The sequence below is a fragment of the Gorilla gorilla genome, chromosome 10 (genome assembly GCF_029281585.2).
Source record: "Gorilla gorilla gorilla isolate KB3781 chromosome 10, NHGRI_mGorGor1-v2.1_pri, whole genome shotgun sequence".
Classification (NCBI taxonomy): Eukaryota; Metazoa; Chordata; class Mammalia; order Primates; family Hominidae; genus Gorilla; species Gorilla gorilla.
In genome coordinates, this window is record NC_073234.2 from 57,286,191 (window position 1) to 57,311,494 (window position 25,304).

The following is a 25,304-nucleotide window of genomic DNA, read 5'->3' on the forward strand; positions in this document are numbered from 1 at the left end:
TACATTTGAATTAAAAGAGGTCATTGATCTCTGATTGGAATCTTGCAATTGAAATTTCTAATATCCAAATGTTACTCTGCTTTCACAGATATCAACCATTCTTTGAAAAAAGAGAGAAACCAGCCACGGGTAGAACAAATTATAGAATGTAGAATAAGATTGCAGTTTAAAAAAAAAATGTAGCAGTAGAGAGATTCTAGGTCTTATATTTATGAAACCAAAACTAAATTTCAAATACAAATGAGTCATCAGGAAAGCATAACTGCAAAACTACCTGTCAGCCTACTTCCCATTCCAGGGAGGTCTGAATCAAGCACAGTGACTAGAAAGCAATGAATAATATAAACATACGCCCAAGAGGAACAGATTCTGAAAACCTGTCCCAGAAATATAAAGTTGGAAGGCATAAAGTTTTATCTATTTGTAAACCTACTTTTTAAATATTTCATCAGGACCAATAAAAAATTGAACATGACATGTGCTATCTTATTAGCACTTGGAGAAGAGTCAGTAAATGCCTCATAATGGTACCACCGCTCCCTTTTCCCTTGCCCACAGTAAACATAACTTATTGAAAAATGATAGTTTCTCACTGAGTATAGGGAGGGTTTTTGAATCCCTTTGAAAACATTGCCCCACTTAGTCACTACCTATCAACTGGAGTTGTGTTCTGAGGTGACAGCTATTTCCTATCTACAACTTAGAAACTCATAAGGAAAAGGTGCTTATAATTAAAAAGCAGTGGTTTCTTATTTACGTATTATGTTTAGCAAACACTTAAATACATACTTGTAAACGTTTCGCAAAATACCAACGATCATTCAGAGCAGCTTCATATTTATTTCATTTTGTTTTTTAATATTTGTATAAATTTATGGGGTAAACATTAATTTTGTTCCATGGATACAGTGCAGTGTGGTGAAATCAGAGGCTTTTAGGGTATCCATCACCCAAATAATATACATTGTACCCACAAAACTCTTACTGACACACCCCAACCTATCACCATGCAATTCCCATTGCTAACCATTGAAATACTTGATGCTGTTCTTTGTAGAATTTTCCAGTGCATTACAGTCCATATGTTCTCAAGACTACATACTTTCATTCTAATTTGCTGCAATTTAATAACAGCTTTCCTGAAGGAGAAGAAATAAAGCACTACCATATGAATGTAATTTAATTGTAACACTGCCAATTTTTGGTCATTAAAATATGAAAAATGTGTGTGATATATATGGACATAAGCAAAACCTTAACACTCACACTTCTATTTCTGTGAGTGGTACTTTTAAGCCAAGGGTTAAATAACACAAATTCACACATGTAGATCTCATTTTACTAGATGCTGCCAGGCATCTAATACATACACACATTTTTTAATATATAGGTGAATCCAACGTGCCCAATTCTGTGAAGGCTTATTACCACACAGTATCTTATTTTACTCTGTTATAAAAAGATATTTAAATGAAACCTTTCTATTACAATATTTCAAATTTTCATGTTTTCCATAGGCAGTAATGTCTTTCCTAAGGCTTGTTCTAAGATTCTAAAGGCATTTCAACCAAAAAGAAATATATTATTTTAGTTGATACAAAATTAGAATATGATAACAATACCCTGACAAATTGAAACTGGTGGCTTGCCATGATTAACTGCAGATATTATATAGAGTTAAAAACAAAATCCCACCCCATCTTCAAACATTCATGTGTTTTCCTGACAAATATAGAAATAAATATTAACTTTCAACTTCCTGGAGGAAGCCAAGAAAGACTTATAACTTGCAGATATTACAGAGCTCAGAAATCGATAACACTGAATCATCAGAACAAAATGTAGTCCATGATTAATGTACATGTTTTTATTTTATAGGGATAAATATGAACACTGCTCCTAACTTTACGAAAGAAGAAATGCATATGCTAACAAGCACATGAAAAAGTTCTAACTCATTAGTACCTAAAATAACACAAATTAAAATGATACTCAATTTTTTGTCCATTTGATTTTAAACTGACTCAGGGCACATAAGACTCCCAAGGGGAAAAAAAAAACTAACTAAAAGCTTCATTGAGAGGTTAATTCACAGTAAAATGTACATTCTAAACAAGACAATGTGAGTATCATAGGGACAAGATAACAGAAATAAAAAGCTAGAAAATAGATTAAAATATGTTAAACAGAATTAAAGATATCAAAAAATGATAAAAGTCACATTAAAAAATCACTCTAGCATGTGCATGACTTGGTGAGTGTACCATAACAAATATCCCATGTACTGGGTAACTAAACCAACAGAAATCTATTTTCTCACAGTTCTGGAGACTAGAAGTCTGAGATCAAGGTGTTGGCAGGTGTGGTTTCTTCTGAGGCTCTCTCCTTAACTGGCAGATGGCCACCTTCTTGGTGTGTGTTCACACTGTCTTCTCTCTATGTGTGCTTGTGTCTGGTGCCTTAACTCTTCTTATAAAGACACACGTCATATTGGATTGGGGCCTATCCATATGACCTCATTTTACCTTAATCATCTCTTTAAAGACCCTGTAGCCAAATATAATCACATTCTGAGATACTGGGGGCTGGGGCTTCAACGAAAGAATTTGGGAGATGGGGACTTGATTTAGCCCTTTAGCCTATAACTGTATAGAAGGGAGAAAATATGACTTAAAAAAGAATAAAATAAAACTTATGGAAATAAAAAAATATAGCCTTAAATTTAAAATCTAATTGGTAGGTTAAACAGCAGAAGTTCAGTTTGGAGTTCTGAAAAGAGAATTAGTGAACTGGAAAACACCTGTGGATAACATCAACATGCACAGAGAAATAGAAAGGTGAAGGATAAGACAGAATGATTAAGAGAAACTGAGAATAGGATGAGATGGTTCAATTTATGTCTCATTGAAATTCCAGAAAGGATGTTACAGAAGTGAGTGAGAGGTAATAGTTAAAGAGATAATGGTTGAGAATTTTCCAATAGTCTGAAAGATATTGATTCTAAAATTTAGGAATACCACGAAATTCTAAGGAAGACAAATGAAAAGAAATCCACATTTAGATGTACTGTAGTGAAGTGCAGAACTTCAAATACAAGGAGATCTTAAAAGCAGTAATGGAAGGAAAAAAATCATAAAGACATCAGCAATAATAGATGCCATAGGACAACAAAGTAATGTCTTCAAAGTGCTGACGGAAAATAATAGTCAAATTCCAATCCTATATCCAGTTATACTATCATTCAAAAGAGAATGCAAAAGGAAAAGAAAAATACTTTATATCAAAAACTTAATCATGAGTACTTCTAAGTACATTAACTGTAGATGATTTTTATTTCTTCTTTATATTTTTCTGTATTTTCAAAAATTTCTGTAATTAGTTGATTTTTTTAACCTCTATCATTTTAACATTAACAATTTACATTTACACAAAAAAATTAATTAAAACACATTCATCTTTGTTAAGACAACTAAATAGAATAACTTCATAGTCATTTTCTTCACTTTAATCAGTAATTTTTCTTTCCTGGTGTATTACATCTCAGAGCCCACTAGAATAAATATCATTCATTCAGACTTTGATTCTTTCCCAATAAAATGTGTGACCAAAAAAATAATAATAACAATTTAAGACAAGACGTGGGACTGCAATTTAGAATTCAAGTATAGCAGAATTATAAAATGTAATTAACTCAGCATTGTTGAACCAACAAACATAGAACTTTCAACTTGAATACTTGAGGGGTCCTCTGGACCCCTCACTGAAGGTTTGTTCTTTCAGCATGACATATTATGTCAGCAGTGATGGGCAAGGCCAATGAACAAAAGCAGAAATCCTGTTGGGATTCCATCCTCAGTTAATCCTAGCTTGTTTCAGAAATTACTTTCTTTTAATCACCTTCATTTTCAGTTTCTAGCATTTGCTTACCAACATCTTGATTAGTTTTTATTAACATATCTGACACTAATTATAAGCTGAGTGATGCTGCTAAATCTTTCCTTCCAAAACAATGTTCCATACACAAACATTTGAAAATAAAAACAGTAAGAAATAATCATCCACAATTATTTTTTGCAAGCACTTTTTAAATGAATAACTATCATAATTAATATGTAAAAAGTTATGCTCTTCATTAATAATTTCTTAAATTTGGGGTAACAATCAAAATATACAATGATAAATAACCCAGCTATTTTGTTTTTCAGTGTTTCTTTGGAATAGGCCAAATTTTTTTAAAAGTATATCACCTTTTTTGGTTCAAATATTACTTTCATATAAATATAAAGCTTTGACCTTGTAATTTTCAATGTTTCATTGCAATTTTACTGGCTTTTGGGCTTTGGCAGGATCCTGCTGTTTTTCTTGCAATAAAATGACTTTAAAATAACTTTCTAGCCTACACTTTACTTGGTGAGCACAGAAGATAACGGCTTTAAAAAATCTCTATTCAATCTATAAAACATTCTTGAGAATTTCAAGCAACCGTTCGACCTCTTTGCATGTAGAGATATGTAGGAACTTATGGACATTTCCCTCCCACTGTTTTCCATCAAATGATTCCCAGTTTATTAATATGCAATCTTTATGCATGTTAGGTAAGTACAAAAAAAAAAATCTCAAAGAGAGAAGTTGCAAATAAAGCCATCACACAGGAACTTATTTCAGCTCAAATTTCTATTGGAAATGCTCCCATTTCATTGATATTTCTTTAAAAGAATCTTTCTCCTTCAATATTTAATGGCATGGCTTCATTTTGCAAATAAAAGAGATTTTGGTATGTGGGCCGATTTTAAAACAAACGTTCCATTTTGCATGACTGAAGACAAATGAGATTAACAAAAAAAAATAGATTACAAAATAATACTTTTCCTTTACCTCTTTGGACTAAATATTTGAGTAATAAATGCTTTGGTTCAAACACAAGGCATTACATCCAAATTGTTCAAGTGTCTCTTGTACTAGTTATTGGTTCCTACAAGGGTCTATCAATAGTGGAAATTGATGTTCTAATTTATTCCACCCAGAATTCAAATCTCTCCCTATGATAATGATTTTCTGTAAGTCACAAAGAAATGTTAGCAGATATTGATAAAAGGAGATTAACTGCAGTGGAAAGAGTCAGGTGTTCATCTGATGAAAACACTATCTCAATGTAATATAGTAGTCATGGTACACCTTTCAGCTAAATCAGGATTGGGAAGCTAATGATATGCTTTTCTTGTTGTTGTTGTTGTTGTTGTTGTTGTTGTTGTTGTTGTTGTTGTTGTTGTTGTTACGGAGTCTCACTCTGTCGCCCAGGCTGGAGTGCAGTGATGTGATCTCAGCTCACTGAAACCTCCACATCCCGGGTTTAAGCGATTCTCATGCCTCAGCCTCCCGAATAGCTGGGACTACAGACGTGTACCACTGCACCTGACTAATTTTTGTACTTTTAGTAGAGACGGGGTTTCACCATGTTGGCCAGGCTGGCCTCAAACTCCTGACCTCAAGTGACCCACCCGCCTAGGCCTCCCAAAGTGCTGGGATTACAGGTGTGAGCCACCCCACTCAGCCATGATATACTTTTAATCCCCTCTGGTTCTGACCATTCTGGTTTCACATGCTTATGGGAGTCTATATGGGGTAACAGTAGCTTTCCAGTTTAAAAACAAAAACAAACAATTCATGGCAAGAATTCTATTATGCATTGTAAGCCAACACAAAAAAGCAAATACAGTTTATGAAAAAGTACCTATTATTAATATATGCATTACTGATATTTTTTATTCTGTTCTTTTTTGATTTTTTTAATGCTTGTTGAATCCCATAGACTGGAGTGTAAAGTGCTAATTGTGACCTTGGACAAGTTATTTACCTTCCTGGTATCTCAGTTTTTTTCACTCTGAGTTTACAAAATTAAATAACATATGTAAAGTTCTTGGCATATCATGAGTTCTCAATGTAGATTAATTCCCTCCTGTTCACACTACTCTTTGTTACTTATATATAAAGTAAATCCTCATATTATGTTGATCAAAGCCAAATATTAAATGCCAACCATATATATATATATATATATATATATATATATATATATGGTTGGTGCAAAAGTAATTGCAGTTTTTGCCACTGGAAGTAACGGCAAAAACCACAATTACTTCTGCACCAACCTATAAATTCATGCGCGAAGTGTGATAGAGGCTACAGCAGTGACTCCTAGTGTATTACACCTCGCTGTATCCATGACCCTACATGGCCCTCTTCCTCACAGACTGTGAACTTGGCCATGGGACTTACTTTGGCCAAAGAGGTATTAGCCAACATGACACAAACAGAAGTTTAAGAATTGCTCGTGCACTGGATCTTGCCCTCTTGGTGCTGGGAACTCTTTCTTGCTACTTTTAGAAGGCTGCCACCATGTAAACAAACCTGCAAAGCCTACCAGAGACTTGTAGTCCTGCAAACAGCCAGAACCACCAAACATGTGAGTAAGGTCATCTTAAAGCATGTCAGAAAACAGCTGCTTGAGATGGGCAAAAGAATATCCAGCTAAGCCCAGCCTGAATTGCTGGCCCACAGATCAGCAATCAAATAAAATGGTTGCTGTTTCAAGCTTCTAAACATTGAGGTGGTTTATGATGCAACTCCTTTAACTGCATAGTATTTATTCAACTTTATAATAAGAATTTTAAAGTGAGATCTGTTAATCTGCTTGAGAATAATAGATTAAGGATATCATTGGCCAGGGAAAATGAGGTAGCATATGGAAGGGGTCAAAATACCTTCTCCGGGAAATTTGTATAGCTCAAGTCTTTGATAGCTGAGCTTCTAAACAAAATACATAATATGTGAATACGTTCTGTGTTCTATTTGGCAATATGACAGAACAAGTAAAAGAAGAGTCATTCTATTCACAGTTTATCTCCCAGGAGAGATTGTGACTGAGGAATTTGTTCTGTGATTTTTCCTGAAAGGGATAAGCACACAAGATAATTTTTAAGAGGAAAAGAAGGTCTTCTCCCAGAATGAGCTAAGTGGAAAATATTAAGATGCCATCTCAATAATTTGTCAAGTATATGTAGGGAAGTAGATTAAATAATTACATAATGTAGAAAAGGTAGAAGGTATTCTTTTTTAATGCATTTAATTTGAAAAAAAAAAAAGGTTAGAAAACAAGAGTATGGGGGTTTCTTAGCAGTAACCATATTTTCCTGTACCTAACGTGAAGCTAGTGTGTAGACTCAGTTTGCCTACCAGACATCTCCCTTTTGTGAACATGGATACATTAGAACCTGATGTCATGAGCCACTCAATAGTGCACCCATTTCCCTTATTCAGATTCACACTCACCCTGGACCCTTCTGATCATTTTGTATTCCTCGGGGAAACTATTTTAGCTGACCCACACATCTGGTTTCTCTGACATTTGTAGTCTCACCTTAAAAGAATGAACTCACATTCCTATTTATACATTAAAATGAAATTTTTTAATTTTTCATTGGCATATTGTAATTCTACATATTTACAGGGTACAATTTAGTGTTTTTATACATATATATATTGCATAATGATCAAGTCAGGGTATTTGGTGTATCCATCAACTCATGCATTTATCCTTTCTTTGTGATGAGAACATTCAAAGGCTCTCTTCTAGCTATTGTGTAATATACAATACCTTACTGTTAACCATCATCACCCTACTGTGCAATAGAACACCACAACTTACTCCTCCTATCTAATTGTAACTCTCTGCTCTTTGACCAACCTCTCCCCATTCTCTCCTCCCCCTCACCTTCCTATCTCTGGTAATCACTGTTCTACTCTCTGCTTCTATGATACTAACATTTTTTTTTCTTTGCAATTCCATATATGAGTGAACATCTCTTGAAAAGGTAATTTTTGTAGTAGAACCCATTTTCTCTTCATTTAGATTTCATTTTGAGGCAATACTTTGCTCTACTGCAAACATTTGTATCTTTTTTGTAATACTAAAGAATTTTGGACTAGGTAGAGGTATTATAAGTCAGAAGGTTTAACCAATCACTCAAAGCAGAAATCTTATCTATATTCTCCCTGATAGGCAGTCTATCTCATAGTTTCTCGAACACTTCTACCAGTAAGGAACTCATTGCTTTACCAACAAAGCAGGCACTTTAGTTTTACGTGGCTCTAACAGTTAAAAAGTTATTGCTTATATTAAGCCCCAACTGAAGCTCTATAACTATGATCCATTCATCCTTCCTCTTTCTGTGCTCCAGCACTATACAGATTAAGTCTACTCCCAATTATACATGACAGCTCTTCAAGTATTTGAAGATAGTGATAACATTCCCCAAGCTAAAACCCAGATTGAACAATTCCTGAAATAAAATGGTCAGAAAAGCCTTTATTCAAGTGGTCTGGCCTCCAGATATAATCAAATGGCCAATGAACCTTCAAGAATATAGACTTGAGATGTGGTGAAAATGTGCTAGACATGGTGTAGGAGATCGGTCAGGGTTGTGGGAAAAGTTATAAAAATTATAGGGAAAGACACAAACTTTCTTGGAAGGCCGGGAAGCTTTGCAAAGCTTTGGGGAAGAATGAGCTGAAGGCAGCTGTTCTTACCCTGGGGCAAAGGGCGAGGGCAGATAATAAAGGAATGTAAAGAAACCTATCTAGATAAATTTGTTTACTCCTGTCTCCAGAAACCAACCTTTGATCATTCACACTCAGGACTGCTCTCTACTCAGGGAGTCAACAATGTTTGTTACCCACAAATTGTGTTTGCTCCAAGCCTTTGTCATTAAATCTGTACTAAATAAATGTGAGCATCGCCGGCTTGGGGGGCTGCTAACTCTCTTCAGCCCCTAATGCCAGCAGTCCCCTAGCCTGCTCTTTCACTGGATACCTGTGTCTGAGTACTTCTTTCATCTGTTGTTTGGCCAGAGTCTGCAGGACAGACTTGGCAGGTGGTGCCCCATGTGAGGAATACTGCAACAGATCACAATGGAACCCTCTAAAACGGAAGTGAAGAGACTGCACAGTCAGTAAGTCAGTAAGTCATTGGTGCCCACTCGGGATTTCCAAGTTTAAGGGAATTATTCAGGCTAGGGTTTCATCATGGGACAACAGTTATCAGCTCAAGAGCAACAGTATATAAAAGTATTGAAGCAGCTGCTTAAAGCTACCACAGCCTCAGTTTCATAGGCTCAATTAAGGGACCTAATGCAAACTGTTGTATCCCATATCCCATGGTTCCTAGAAGAAGGTACGCTAGATGTAGAACTCTGGGAACAAGTGGGAAGAAATCTTAAACAATATCATGCACAAAGGCAAAGGGTCCCAGTAACAATTCTAACATTATGGGCTTTAGTTAGGGCTGCTTTGATCCCACTCCACAAGAAGAGCCTAAATGGGAAAGGGAAGAAGAACTATCACCTACCTTACTACCTCCTCCTTCTCCCTTAGCCAAGCCATTACTGGGCAAAAATAACAAAGAGGAAACGGAGGTTTTGCCTAAGCCCCCTCCTCCAATAAATTGGAAAAAAGACAAGGGATACACTACAGCTCTGGGACCCTATCTTAGGCAAGTGTCATTAGAAGGGGAGCTCTTAGCCTGCCCAGTAATACAAGATCAACAAGGCAATCAGGTCTATGAACCCATTTCTTTTGACGCTTATAAAGAGATAAGAAAAAGCATTAGAGAAAATGGAGCTGCTAGCCCATTTACAAGAGGGTTAATTGAGGTCACTCTGCAGACCCCTTTCTAATAATGGCCACTGTTATTCCTCCCCTACCCCTGACATAGCTCTCTCAAAATCCTATTTGGATAGAACAGTAGCCTTTAAAGGGAGAGAAATTACAAGCCCATGAATTAGCTGAGGAGCAATTTAAAGCCAGCCATATAGAATATCAAACAGCCTTTGGAATTCGCCCATTTTTGTCATTCCCAAAAGATCTTTCAAATGGAGACTTTTGCATGACTTATGGGCTATCAACGCTAATTTGCAAACTATGGGGCCCCTTCAACAGGCCCTCCCTTCCCCCACAGTGATTCCTTATGATTGGCCTATAGTTATTGTTGACTTAAAAGACTGCTTTTATACTATTCCCCTTGCAAAACAGGACAGAGAAAAATTTGCATTTACAATACCAACTATCAATAATGAAAGGCCAGCTCGCCAATTTCATTGGAAAGTACTTCCTCAAGGAATGCTACACAGTCCTACCATGTGTCAGTATCATGTAAATCAGGCTTTGCTCCCCAGTAGAAAAAAATTTCCTAATTGCAAGATTATTCATTTTATGGATGATATTTTACTAGCAGCCCCAGTGGAGCCAGTACTTTTAAGTTTATATGCCTCTGTCATAAAGAACACACAGTTAGGAAGTTTAATCATAGTACCTGAGAAAGTAAAATTGTCTTCTCCTTGGAAGTATCTTGGATACATATTAACTTCCTGGTCAATAAGACCTCAAAAGATTAAATACTAGCAACTTACACACCTTAAATGATTATCAAAAATTACTGGGCGACATTAATTGGCTTCGCCCCTCCTTGAACATAACTACTGATAAGTTACAAAACCTGTTTTCTATCCCAAAAGGCAATACAGCCCTAGACTCCCTCAGGCATTTAACTCCTGCAGCAAAAAGGGAAATTAAGGAAATAGAGCATACTATTTCTCAGAGGCAACTAGATTGCACAGACCCAAAATATTCAGTCCAATTGTTTGTTTTTCCTACTAAACATTCCCCAACAAGATTAATAGGACAGATGGCCCCAAGGCTATACTTCCTAGAATGAGATTTTTGCTCACATACAGGGACTAAAACACTATCTCCCTATATCCAGCTAGGTAGTAAACTCATCTATACAGGCCACAGATGATGCAATCAGTTGGTAGGTTATGACCCTGATGTCATAAGAATTACTTTAAGTAAAAAGCAATTTGAAGCAATAATGCCCCTATCTCTAGATCTTCAGATAACACTCTCTGATTATACAGGCCATATAGAGCATGCCCTTTCTGCTGACAAACTAATTCAGTTCTTATCTCATACTCCTGTAGTTGTGCCTACAAAAGTAGTTCACTCCCCCATACCTAAAGCTTTAACACCTTTTACTGACAGCTCTGGTAAAAATGGAAAAGTGGCTGTTTGGTGGAGACCACATAATTCCCTCACTCGTTCTGGACTTACTAACACTCAGAGAGCTGAAGTTAGAGCCTTAATATTGGCCCTGGAGACCTTTTCCGTTCAGCCTATCAATATTATTAGTGACTCTGCTTACTCTATTTATTGCAGAACCTTGAAACAGCTCTCATTAAGTCCACTCTTGAGCCCACCCTGTGTGCACTTTTTCTTCAACTTCAGCAATTGCTGGATCAACGTACACGTCCTATTTTTATCACACATATTCGAGCCCACAGCTCACTGCCTGGCCCACTGGCTTACGGTAATAATCAAGCAGACCTGCAAGTTATGACCTCACTGCTTGACCAAGCCACCCAATCACATCAATTTTTCCACCAAAACTGGAGGAACTTAACTGAACAATTTCAACTTACCCAAATACTAGCTAAACAAATTATCCTGCAATGCCCAGATTGCCAGCTCACAGGCATGTCCCCTCCTTCAACAAGTGTTAACCCTAGAGGACTAGAACCTAATCAGTTATGGCAAACAGATGTTACACATGTCCCTGAATTCAGAAAACTAAAACTACATATGTACATGTATCCATTGATACCTATTCTCACCTAATTAGCACACATGCTCTTCCTGGAAAGTCCAACCAATATGTTATTAAACATCTTCTCTCAACTTTTGCATTTATGGGGTGGCCCACAAAAATTAAAACTGGTAATGGTCCGACTTATGCCAGCTCACAATTTCAACAATTTTGCCACATGTGGAACATCCAACATTCCACAGGCATCCCATATAACTCTCAAGGACAGGCCACAGTAGAATGTGTCCATTCCACTCTTAAAAATATGCTCAGAAAACAAAAAAGGGGGAATATGAGTAAGGACCCTGCAACACTACTAGCACAAGCCTTATTTACCCTTAATTTCTTAAATTTAAATAATAAATTCCAGTTAGCTATAGAAAAGCACTTTGCTAAAACCTCTCTAGACATAAAACCCGCAGTTTTATGGAAAGACGTAAACAGTAATGTATGTAGTGGTCCAAACAAATTGCTAACATGGGGAAGAGAATATGCTTGTGTTCATACCCCCTCAGGTCCTCTGTGGATTCCAGCACGACACATCAAACCCATATCATGGTGTGGCTAGGACCCAACCTGGTATCAGAAATGAAGGAAATGTCCCTGCAGAACCCACAGCCCTGGATGATGCAGCTTCCTCGGATGACACAAGCCCCGGACATTACCTAGGAAATGCTGAAGAAGACAACTCAGGAGGCTGAGTGAATCCTGCTCCAGAAACAGACACCATTCACTTCAGATAATCTGTTCCTTGCTATACTCTCTGTTGTACATCACAACTCACATAGGGTATTTATCCTTTTTATGCTCTCACTCTGCCTGCAACCTGAACCTGCTATACTCTATTAGGCTCATCTCTTAGATCTGCCTTTCTTCCACCCTGTTACTTGGGCAGTCTCTAATAACATAACTGCTTAGCTGAAAGGGGTTAACATACCCCTAGTGGGGGGTTCCTTAGTAACGGCACACATTGAACTGAGGTGCCAAGTAATACTACATGTCACTCTTTGATTAGAAAAGAATGTTACTGATTACACTCATGTTTGTCTTATGTTATTTACTAATTCTAGGATGCAAAGCCAGAACATGAGTTATAACCGTGGCACCTGACAAACCTGTTGCTGCACACATCTATACTCTTCAATCAACAAAACCTGATGCAAAAATCAGAAAAGGGGGAGATGTAGGAGATCAGTCAGGCTGGTAGGAAAAGTTATAAAAATTATAGGGAAAAAGGCAAACCTTCTTGGAAGGCCAGGAGGTTTTGCAAAGCTTCAGGGAAGAATGAGCTGAAGGCAGCTGTTCTTACCCTGGCAAAGGGTGAGGGCAGATAACAAGGGAATGTAAAGAAATCTATCTAGATAAATTTGTTCACTCCTGTCTCCAGAAACCAACCTTTGATGATTCGTGCTCAGGATGCTCTCTACTCAGGGGGTCGACAATGTTTATTACCCACAAATTGTGTTTGCTCCAAGCCTTTGTCATTAAATCTGTACTAAATAAATGTGAGCGTTGCCAGCTTAGGGGGGCTGCTAACTCTCTTGGGACCCTAGTGCCAGCAGTCCCCTAGCCCACTCTTTTACTGGATACCTGTGTCTGAGAAATCCTTTCATCTGTTGCTCTGCCACAGTCTGCAGGACAGACTCGGCAACATGGTCTGATACTGCAGTATACTATTAATTTCCTTATTTTAGAAAACAATGCTACCTATGACTCATTAGCTCCTTTAACAGTCATGTCACACTGGTGATTCCCATTTAGCCTCCAGTCGACTAGAAGTGTAAGAGCTTTACTAAAAACAAACTTCTCTATTTTTCGGGGAGATACTTAATACAAGTGTAGAATTTAAAGTTGTCTCTCATTTTAGTCCTGGTACTTTCAAGCCATCACACCATCCTATGGATACTTTTTGTAATTCTGATTCCTTTAGCTACTTCTCTCACCATCATCCCAAAGACTGATAGGTGGCAGATCCAGAGCCCAATGGCATGCTGCTAGATACTGTGGAGGGTCATCCGGCTATCAGTCTTTTCAGTGTATGTTTTTCCATGTCAACCTAAAGCCATAATGCTTTCTGCTTTTTAGTCCAGCATAATGAATTGTATCACAAAGCCACTGGGTTTCCAGCAAAGATCACCTTTGTTTAATGGATAAAAGCAATGTTCCCTGAGAGTCTGCTAATGCTTGGTGAATAAAAGTTTATTTTAAACAGAAGAGAATGTATTTTTCAGATATTCTATGACTTAATCACCACACTAATCCTATAAAGTAGATATGATATTATCATTTTTACTTTATACCTAGGAAAACTCCATGTAGCTAACACTGCCAGTTCTCTGGAGCGAGAAAGCCTGCATTTGAATTCTGACTCTGCCTGACATGATATCAGCTACATGACGGTCAGCAAACTACTTAACCTCTGTTAGTGGTCTGTCTCTCCTCCTAAACTGTCATGAGCATTAAATAAAATGATATACATCAATCATGTAACACAGTACCTGGCAAAGAGTTAGGTCTTGATAACCATTATCTATAATTATTATACCTAGGACAAGAGAGTTTGAGAAGTGGCAGAAGCAGGATTTGAAGCAGAGTTTGTCTGACCCCAAAACCACTACAAATATATAGAGTCAAGGGCACACAGAACTAATTTTATTTTTCCTCTAGCAAATACAATTTGTCTTCCTGACCATATCCTTTGATATAATAATAAATATGAGGTGTTGAGACTCATAAGAGGAACAATGCAACCAAAGATATCTCCCAGTTAGAGATTTTATAATGACAACTTAAAGACAAAAACCAGGTTAAGAACTAGGTCACGGAAAAGATGAGTTACAAGGCAGACAAGTGGTAGCTCAAGGCAGGATATTTGTGAGGCAATGACAAATTCATTTGCTGTCAAATATTGAGGGCAAAGGCTGAATGGCATTTTGATTGTGATAGGTTAAATACATTGTCCTGGTTTTTAACACCTTCCTGACCTTCCTGGGCTTCAGACAGCTCCCTACATTTTCATAGGTAGGGATGTTAATTATAACATCATGGAAACTATCACTAAGGAAACTAAATTATTCATTAGCATTAAATATTATTAACAAATATGTCAATATTATTAAGAATATAAACATAGAAGACATAATTACTTTATAATTTTTAGTAAAAAAGCCTATTTCCATGTTGTAGCAAACGAGGAAATTATATTAAATACATGATAACCGGAATAACAGACATCAAAAATGTACATCTGGAACAAGGTAAGTTGAGATAGAGAGACAGATCATAAATTTTGCCTATCATAGTTATTAGACAAGAGGATAAAGAGAAATTAAAACAGAAATTCCAAGGAGCAGTCTTCTCACTATCAGGTGTTAACCAATCTAAAGTTTATTTAATCAATCATTCAGCACTTTCTTAAAACATGTGAAAGAAACAAGAACTCAGAAATAGAACAAGTCCTTTACAAAACATACTTTCTAAAGGATAATTCCCAGCTATATATCCCTTCATTTTAAATAAATAATATTAATAGTCTCCTATAAAAGGAAAAGTTTTCCGAATAAAGTCAGATTTTAAAATGCTAAAGCCTTTATAATACTTAAAAGCCTTTATAAAATACTTAAAAGACTTTAATATTGGGATTCAACTAGAGAAGTACAATTAGAGTTTCTCTAGACACTGCAGTCCCCAAGAAAAAACAATAACGTGCCACTACTCTGTGTCAAGTGAAGAAATAGGTAGTGAAACAAATAAATCTTTCCAGAACCTGACAAAGGCAGGAAACTGTTCTCTTCCAACTGTGGCTTAAAGTCAAATCGCTGAAGGGTATAGAAAAAGTTACTTGATTCAATTTAATCAAGCCCTCTTTCTATGGTCTGGTGACTAGAGAAGTTTTGTAGAAAGAGCCAAGTAAATTCTGGTATAATCCAAAAGACTTCTTGTTTAACATAATCTAAACTGACAAAAAAGATACAAAATAGTATTTTTGCTTCTAAAAAGTCTCACTACCCAAGCAAACGTTTCTACTTAAAAGATTTTAAAGTCACTATAATGTGGCATATGAAAATGGGTTATGATCCTGATTTAGGAATAGTCAAAGAAGTTCACATGTGGCTTCCTTGATGGTAGACTTCTAAATAAGTGTCCCAGAAAGAATTATAACATCTGGGAAACCAGTCCAAAGCCAAGAACCCCAAATTGCTGTAGCAGCTTTGAATACCAGGCTCTTGCAGCAGTAAGTATATGATAATCTGAAATTACATGCCATTGCAAAGAGCTGCTGGTCTTGTCTCACACTTTCAACCAAATGCAATGACAGTTTCAAAAGCTGCTTATCACCCCTTTGAAAATTCCTTGTACACTCGCAGTTAAGTCATAACCTAATTAAGACTTCTCGGTTTCACCTGTGAGGTTACTCTTTGTAAAGTTCAAAAGCCGAAAATCTTAACTGCTTGGTGTGGCTAAAGTCAAGTAACAAGGGATTTAGAAGGATTTTCTTTAAGAGTGCTCAGCTTAATTAAAAGTGGACATCCAAGTTACAAGTATATTTAAAAGGCCTTTACATTTTTCTCTTCTTGAATCTTATTTTTCTGGAAATTTTTTTCTCCTTCTCAGTCGACTGAATTATTTTTCTTCATTTTTTGTCTTGCCACTCTTAAAGCACACATGAGAGGCCTTAAGATAAATTCTGGTAGCCTGGGACTCCTTGGGAAAAACAAAGGAGGTGTCACAGACCCTGTTTTGGGAAAAAAAACCTGTTTTCAGAAAAAAACCTGTTTTCTTCATGAAATCCTAGGAATTAAAAGCAGAGAGTTCCCTCTCAAAATCATAGGCTCTGTTCTGTTTTACACTGTGTTAGCTAAGTTTTTAGTTTTGGGGGTATCAAATTACTTAATATTATGAGAGCTTTTATATGTAACAACTAGGTAGGAAATATACTTTAAAAGATAACTAATAGTTAAGGAGGGATACTTAATTCTTTGCACATTTGAATCACAGAAGCATGCTCTTGGTCACCTGAAAGATATGCAAATGAGAGGTGAAGCCAGCTGGACTTCCTGGGTCAAGTGGGGACTTGGAGAACTTTTCTGTCTTACAAGAGGTTTGTAAAATGTACCAATCAGTGCTCTGTAGCTAGCTAGAGGTTTGTAAAATGTACCGATCTGTGCTCTGTAAAAACACAGCCATCAGCGCTCTGTAGCTAGCTAGAGGTTTGTAAAATCCACCAATCTGTGCTCTGTAAAAACGCACCAATCAGCACTCTGTGGCTACCTAGAGGTTTGTAAAATGGACCAATCAGCACACTGTAAAATGGACCAATCAGCGCTCTGTAAAATGGACCAATCAGCACTCTGTAAAACAGACCAATCAGCAGGACGTGAGCGGGGACAAATAAGGAAATAAAAGCTGGCCACCCCAGCCACTAGCGGCAACCCACTTGCATCCCCTTCCATGCTGTGGAAACTTTGTTCTTTCACTCTTCACAATAAATCCTGCCGCTGCTCACTCTTTGGGTCCATGCCACCTTTAAGAGCTGTAACACTCACCGCGAAGGTCCACGGCTTCATTCTTGAAGTCAGTGAGACCAAGAACCCACCGGAAGGAACCAACTCTGAACACAGAAACATCCCCACCCCCACACTAAGAGATGAGACTCCCATGGGGGATGGGCTGATTACAAAATAAGTTGATTGGCTTTGGGTTGCCTTATTATGAAATGCATGGTATGTGCTGTCTTCTCCCATAGTATCTCCTTCCTGTTGGGGATCCAAGATCCAGTATAAAATGGGACCCTTAATTTTGGGGATTTGTCTTTGCCTTCAGCTGTGCCTATTAGGCCCTAACAATGCATGTTATCCTGGCCCTGTTCCTCCAAGGGCTCCACCCTGAAGCCAATAATCCAATTAAGAACTGGCAAATAAAAAAACTTGATTCCACTTATATGAGGTATCTAAAATATTCAAACACATAAAAGCAGGGAGTGCAGTAGTGGTTACCAGGGGCTGGAGGGATGGGGAACTGAGAAGTTACTAATCAACGAGTATAAGGTTTTTGTTATTCAAGATGACTAGGTTCTAGACATCTGCTATACAACATTGTGCCTACAGTTAACAATAATGCATTGTATATTTTAAAATTTGTTAAGAGGACAGATCTCACGTTAAGTGTTCTTGCCACATAAAAAATAATTTTCATCTAGAGTACTGGAGGTGGGAGGGACATGGTGTGCTAAATGTTATGATGTGAGTGACACATGGTTCCATGTGAACACACAGAAGAAACATTTTACCTGACCTTAAGGCGTTAGGAAAGTTTTCCCAGAGGAAGTGATGTCTAAGCAGAGACCTGAATAAGTATGAGCTTGCCAGGGTATAGGCAGTGAAGGCATGGAGGGTAGGGGCTGAAGGGGTTTATATCAAGACCTAGAGGTTTGAAAAAGAAAGTCCTCTTCATAGAACTGAAAGAAGTTCACTTTGGATAGAACTTAGCCTTTGGGCAAAAATTACAAAAGAGCAGAATAATGAGATAAGCTGGGGCCGTTACTTAGAGTAGTAAAAGTCACGGGAAGGACTTGGACTTAATTTTGAAGACAATGATAAGTTGTTCAGTGAACAGTTAGAAGCCAGGACATAAATGTTTTAGAGGAATTACCACCACATGAACATATTGAACTAGGAAGGGCAATTGTTGCAGTAATCCAAGAAAGAAATAATAAGGAGAGCATCAGTAAGGTAGGACTAATTAAATGGATTTGAGAGACACTTAGCAGGTAGAATCAATAAACCTTTGTGATTTACTATATGCATGAGGTAAGGGAGAAGAAAAAAAAGAATGAACAACACACCTAAGTCTGGCCTTAGCTACTGGGTACATAACTGTGCTATTTGTTGATATGGAACAGAGAGGGTGGCAAGGGTAGGGTGAGAGAAGTGAAGAGTTCAATTTTAAACTATCAGGTTGAATACTGATGACATATTCAAATGGCTGTTTCTAGTAGCTAGTATGATATTCAGCTGAAAAAAAAAATCAAGGGTAGACATACATATTTTAGAATCTCCTGCATAAAGACAGTCAATCAAGCTAGAAAGGTAGGTCCATACAAGTAGCCTAACTAGAGTAAGAAAACAAGATTAAAACCCTGAGTGATGAGAGCCCAAAGAAAACTGAAAAGCAGTACAGTAGTCCCCTCTTGTCCACCAATGGATGCCCGAAACCACAGATAATACTGAATCCTATATACACTGTTTTTTCCTATATATACATACCTATGATAAAGTTTAGTTTCTAAATTAGGCAGAGGAAGAACTTAACAACAATACTTTATAATAAAGTAGAGCAGGCCAGGTGCAGTGGCTCATGTCTGTAATCCCAGCACTTTGAGAGGCCGAGCCAGGCGGATCAGGAGACTGAGACCATCCTGGTTAACATGGCGAAACCCTGTCTCTACTAAAAATATAAAATATTAGCCAGGTGTCGTGGCAGATGCCTGTAGTCCCGGCTACTCGGGAGGCTGAGGCAGGAGAATGGCATGAACCCAGGAGGCGGAGCTTGCAGTGAGCCGAGATGGAGCCACTGCACTCCAGCCTGGGCAACAGAGCAAGACTCCATCTCAAAAAAAAATAATAATAATAAAAATAAATAAATAAAGGAGAGCAATTATAACAACAGGCTACCATCATTACTCTTGCACACTGAGGTCATTATGAAGTAAAATAAGGGTTCCTTGAACACAAGCACTGTTGTACACTGACAGTCGATCTGATAACCAAGACAGTGATAACCGAGACCTGCCTCCTGCATATCCAATGTGGATATGCTGAACAAAGGGATGATTCACATCCCAGGCAGGATGGCACAAGAGTTCATCAAGCTACTAAGAATGACTCACAACTTATAACTTATGAATTCTTCATTTATGGAACTTTCCATTTAATATTCTCAGATCATGGTTGGCCACAGGTAACTGAAACTGCAAAGAAAAACTGGGGATAAGGAGATACTGCTATACCTAGAGGAGAGATTAAAGAGAGGAGGAGAGTGAATGGTGTTAGGAACCCAGGAAATACAGTATTTCCAGGAGGCAGGAATGGTGATAAGTGTCAAGGGATGGAGAGAGAAAGAGGTTAAGGAGAATAATGACTGGGAAGCATCCACTGGATGATTTGACAGAGTCCCTAGGTGACCGTATGGATTTTAGAAACACCCAAGATGATGGCAAGACTTGAAGCAAAGACCAAGACTGTGAGACAGGCACAGAAACCTTTTAGTGAGAGAGAAGGAATATTCAGCAAGTTGCCAGATGACAGAATGGAAGAAGTACAAGTTGAATGCCAGAAGCCTCCAAGGGTTTTCATACGAGGATGAAAATATAATTTTAAATTATTATTATTTTTTTTTTGAGACAGAGTCTCACTCTGTTGCCCAGGCTGGAGTGCAGTGGTGTGATCTTGGCTCACTGCAACCTCCGCCTCCCAGGTTCAAGCAATTCTCTGCCTTAGCTTTCCGAGTAGCTGGGATTACAGGCACCCGCCCCCATGCCTGGCTAATTTTTTTTTTTTTTTTTTTAGTAGAGACGGGGTTTCACCACCTTGGCCAGGCTGGTCTTGAACTCCTGACCTCGTGATCCACCCACCTCAGCCTCCCGAAGTGCTGGGATTACAGGCATGAGCCACCATGCCCGGCCAATTTTAAATTAAGTTTTAAAGCGTTGATAAATCTGTACTGTACACTAACAGATATCTATCACAAACAATATTTTGCTTCTATCTTTTCTTGACAGCAATTAAAGTGCATTTTCTACTTCATTCTGTAAAGTAAAAAGATATTTCTATGGCTCTGTTGTGCTTTCTTTGATTAGTGATACTGTGACATTACCAGCCAAAACAGTTTTATTATATCTTTTTATATTTCCGCTTACAATATAAATCTTACTTCCCAAAGTAAAATTCAAACTCATTTCCTACTAAAAGGACATGCACATAAATCCGTGTGTCACACAAAGCTCATAAGGAAGTGTTAAGTGATTTTAGTAAGAATTATTTCCCCATGTGCAGGCTGCAGTAAAAACTGCCAATTCTGGAAACAGTTTTAAATACAGGTACTTTCTCATAAATAACTGAAACAGCATTACACCATTATTCCTAGATTAATGTGGTATACGGCACCTATAATCTGATGACTCTAATAATTTGTATTGTGCTAAAGAGATTTTTTTTTTTTAATTCTGCAAAGGGTTTTAGCTACCCCTATAGCAGAATAGGATGAGAAGTAGCCTGGACTTAATCTTCCTTCAGCAGCTTTTCAAGCTGAATATTTACCTTTTTGGAACAAATAACTTAAAAGTTAAGTTATAGACAACAAATCACAGAACTATATAGCCGGAAAAAAGGTGTTACCTGCCAATTATTTTTTCCTTTGTCACAAGTAGAACTTAAACCATTCCCAAAAGACAACCATCCGTCTGCAGAAGAAATCTGATGAACTCCTTTGTCATGACATTTGATATTGTTGAAAAAGTCAAATATGCAAGATATTCTCCTTGGAGGCTAGTAAGTTCCACTTGGGTGCCATGTGCTACAATTAGGCTAGTCCTTAAAACTGCAAATAAAGACCATACTGACAGACTTGAAAAGAAACAGCCGGCTAACATTCATTGTTCTGTTTACGGTAAGGATGTTGTTAGAATGTCACTGAAGGTGTTCTCTACATTTTAGAGAATCCTCTTTATGAAAACTCACAGGAAAAATTTGCATTCAATAAGAAAGATCAATAGTGCTTCTCCCAAATATATGCTGTATAATAAATATCATATGTGGTCTCTATGCCTGAGCCTAAGTCTTCTGTTTATTATTTGCTAATATTCTGTGGAACCATTTTAAAGTCCCCCTACCATAAACATAGAAGAAAATATCCAGAAAAACACATGGCAAAAAATAAAATCAGCGCAGAGAATGCAGGAGAGCATAGGAAAAACTCTTATCCTTCACACATAAGGATTTTGTAGCCATTCTGTGTATGTGTGCGTGTCCACACGCACACGCATGTTTCTGTGTATTTTCATCATTCAGAACACACTATTTTATTTTATATGCAGTGCATTAGTTATCTACTGCTAGGGAATAAATTATCACCAAATGTATCAGTTTAAAACAGAAAGCATTCATTATCTCAGTTTCTGTGGGTCAGGAATCAGAGCACAATTTAGCTGGATCCTCTGGCTGAGGATCTCTCACAAGGCTATAATCACCACATCGGCTGAGGCTATAATCATCTCATGGCTTGATCTGGGAAGGAACTGCTTCCACTCCCTCATGAGGTTGTTGGCAGGCCTCAGGTCCTTCCTGGCTATTATCTGGAGATAGTTGCTTGCCACATAAGCCTCTCCATAGGACGACATACTGACAATGTGGCAGCTTGCTTCCCCCAGAGTAAGGGCTCCCAGAAAGAGGGCAAGAAAGAGCATGCAAGACAGAAGCCACCCTAGCCTCAGAAGTAACATGTGGCTGGGTGCAGTGGCTCATGCCTGTAATCCCAGCACTTTAGGAATCCAAGTGGGAGGATCGCTCGAGTCCAGGAGTTCAAGACCAGCCTGGGAAACAAGTGAAACACATTTCTACAAAAAATACAAAAAATTAGCTGGGCATGGTGGCACATGCCTGTAATCCCAGTTACCCAGGAGGCTGAGGTGAGAAGATCATTTGAGCAGGAGGTCAAGGCTGTAGTGAGCTGTGACTGTGCCACCGCATTCCAACCTGGGTGACAGAATGACACCTCACTCAAAAAAAAAAAAAAAAGAAGAAGAAGAAGAAGTAACATGGCATTACTTTTATCAAATTCTATTCATTAGAAGCAGGATCCACTGGGTTCAACCTATACTTAAGGGGAAAAGAATAAAGGATTGGGCTTAATACCAGGAAGTGGGATCACTGAGACCATCTCAGAGGCTGCCCACTACACAGTTATAGTCATTTCTCACATTCTAGGGACTCTTCTTTAGTCCTATTGAAATCTGAGGCAGGGCATGACAGGTTTGCCTTAAGAAAAGTGGAGCTCATTTTAATTTTCTTAAATTATTGTCATGGGCACAGAAAATGCAATCAAATTAGTGAGTTAGTCCTTAATCTGACAATTCTTTTGTCAGTCACTAAGACCATTTCTGAGGCTTCACTATGAATATGGATTTCTATGACTTTATTCTTTGCCTAGTAACTCATTCTTAAATAGTCAGCCTGATACAAGTTATTCCTGGAAGAGAGCTTTTATCTTAAAATAATTTCATGTTCTCTATTATTAATAGTACTGAACTTGGCTGCAAATTAGTTACAAGCGAGTATGAAAACTCAGTGTGCATCAAGGTGAAGATTTCCCCTTAGAGTATCCCAAGGTAATTCTCCTTCCCTCCTTATCTCTCTGTTCTCTCCTACTGGCTTTAGGTATGGTGACTATATTTTTAAGTTAGGCATGGACATCATAATCTATGTGTTTTCTTCTGTGTTATTATTAACAGTACCTTCTTTCACTTTCAAAGGTGTCCTCATTTGAATAACAAATTAAAAACCATCCTATTTTTAGGTAATGTGTATTATTTTAATTTATTTATGTTATAGTTTTATTGGGTTTTGTTTCAGGAATTTTAAAGAGTGGAACAGAGGAAGCACCTCTTATCCCCTTCTTTTTCTAGTGGGAAAGGTTTAGATAAAGAGAAAACAGATTGAAAGAGTGAAGTACTCAGCTACTCACAATAGCAAAGACATGCAATCAACCTAGTTGCCTATCAATGGTGGATTAGATAAAGAAAATGTGGTAGACATATACCATGGAATACTACGCAGCCATAAAAAAGAATGAGATCATGTCCTTTGCAGCAACATGGGTGCAGCTAGAGGCCATTCTCCTAAACGAGTTAACAAAGGAACAGAAAACCAAATACCACTTGTCCTCACTTTTAAGTGGGAGCTAAACATTGAGTATACATGGACATAAAGATGGCAACAGTAGACATTAGGGACTACTAGTGGGTGGAGAGATGGAGTGGGGCTAGGGTTAAAAAACTAACTATTGGTTACTACGCTCACTACCTGGGTGACAGGATCAATCGTACCCGAAACCTCAGTGTCACGCAATACCACGTAACAAACCTGCACATGTACCTCCTGAATCTAAAATAAAAGTCAAAATTATAAAAAGAAAAAACAGTGAAGTGCTCATTGCTTACTCTTCCTAATCTCAGTCCAAGCAGTGGTGTACATTTGACATATATTTAATGAAAGCAAAAAAAGGCTCAGACCATTAAGCAGAATTCGAACAGATACATTTGGCAAGGATACAATATGCCTAAGGACAATATCAAATAGAAAGTAAACAACATTTACAGAAAAATATGAGCAAGCCTGTTTTGACTCCCTCTTGAACCTTTTGGGCAGATGAGAACTTTCTGGGTAACTGTAAGAGAGACAGAGTAATCCACACACAGGTGGCTCTAATCCAAGCCAATTTGCACAGGTTACAATTTTCCAGTCTAGTGCTTCCTCTGGGCTGTGATGGAAGACCTCATAGAGATATACAATCACATGACTTACTGTCTACCCTGACTTCAACCAAGATCAGGAGAAATGCATGTGATGTGTGGGGCTCTGCTCAGAAAATTTCAAGATAAGGCTCAACTTAATTCTTTTCCTTATTTTCTTTTTAACTCAAATTCGTCCCTTTATGACCTCATCCTTTGCCTTCAGCAAACTCCTAACTTACCCAGAAGTAGGAGCTGACTTGAACGCGTATGTCTCTACTGCCAATTATTACCTCACTCACACTGTAACATTACTAGCATAGAAAGGGAGCCCTGTTACTAGGGCAACCAGGACGAGTGCAAAAGTTCAGCCACAGTTGGAGCCTCTATTTTAAATGATCAAATTCCAACTGTGTTCTTGACTTATTTTAAATTTGTAGACATAAGAAGGTATAACATTTTATAATTCCTCTGACTTATTATACATGTTTTATCCATATCTCCATAAAGTTCTGTTGACCTGTTCCTTTTCTTCGAAATTCAATAACATAACTAATTTATTTCTATTAACTAAGGATGACATTCAAAGTATTTAGAACCAAAATGGCATAAGAAGTACCAATCAGAATGAATGTAGTGACCGTATCAGAATGTATACAGTACTAATTATAGATAAGAAACCAACCAGAGCGTAGTAGCCACCAGTCAGTCCAGTGTCTAACTAATCCTGACATCTTACCTTCCTCATGAAATAGATTTCTCCTCTGTTCAATTATTGCACACTTATCCTGACTGGCCAACTGGTATCACTATGATGTACAATTGGAAAAAGAACTAGATTTTGATGTGAAATGCATCCACACCTTTTATGTCAAGCCATAGATGGGATGATTTTTAAAATATTCTATATATTTCCTTCATAGGAAGAAAGACATTGTGTGTTAGAAGGTGGAGAAGAATTTTAGGAAAGAGAAGTAGGAAAGAAGTAGGAAAGATAAATTTTAGGAAAGAGATCAGGAAGTATATAATCCCTTTCTAGTTGAGAGGTAGGAGTGGTCTCATGTTGTAGTCTGTAGAGTTGTTCCTGAAAATGCTTCTGGTTCT

General features: G+C 37.6%; 1 protein-coding gene and 1 long non-coding RNA gene across 3 annotated transcripts in view; one reads left to right on the plus strand and one right to left on the minus strand.

Annotated features, from left to right (window-relative positions):
* TMEM117 (transmembrane protein 117) overlaps positions 1 to 25,304 on the minus strand; it is a 550,223-nt gene that overhangs the window by 394,566 nt on the left and 130,353 nt on the right. The gene's annotated exons all lie outside the window — the stretch shown is intronic.
* LOC109029262 (uncharacterized) lies at positions 8,822 to 13,136 on the plus strand. Its single transcript, XR_002008340.2, has 3 exons — positions 8,822 to 9,016; positions 12,211 to 12,484; positions 12,766 to 13,136. It is a non-coding gene; the product is annotated as an uncharacterized lncRNA (long non-coding RNA).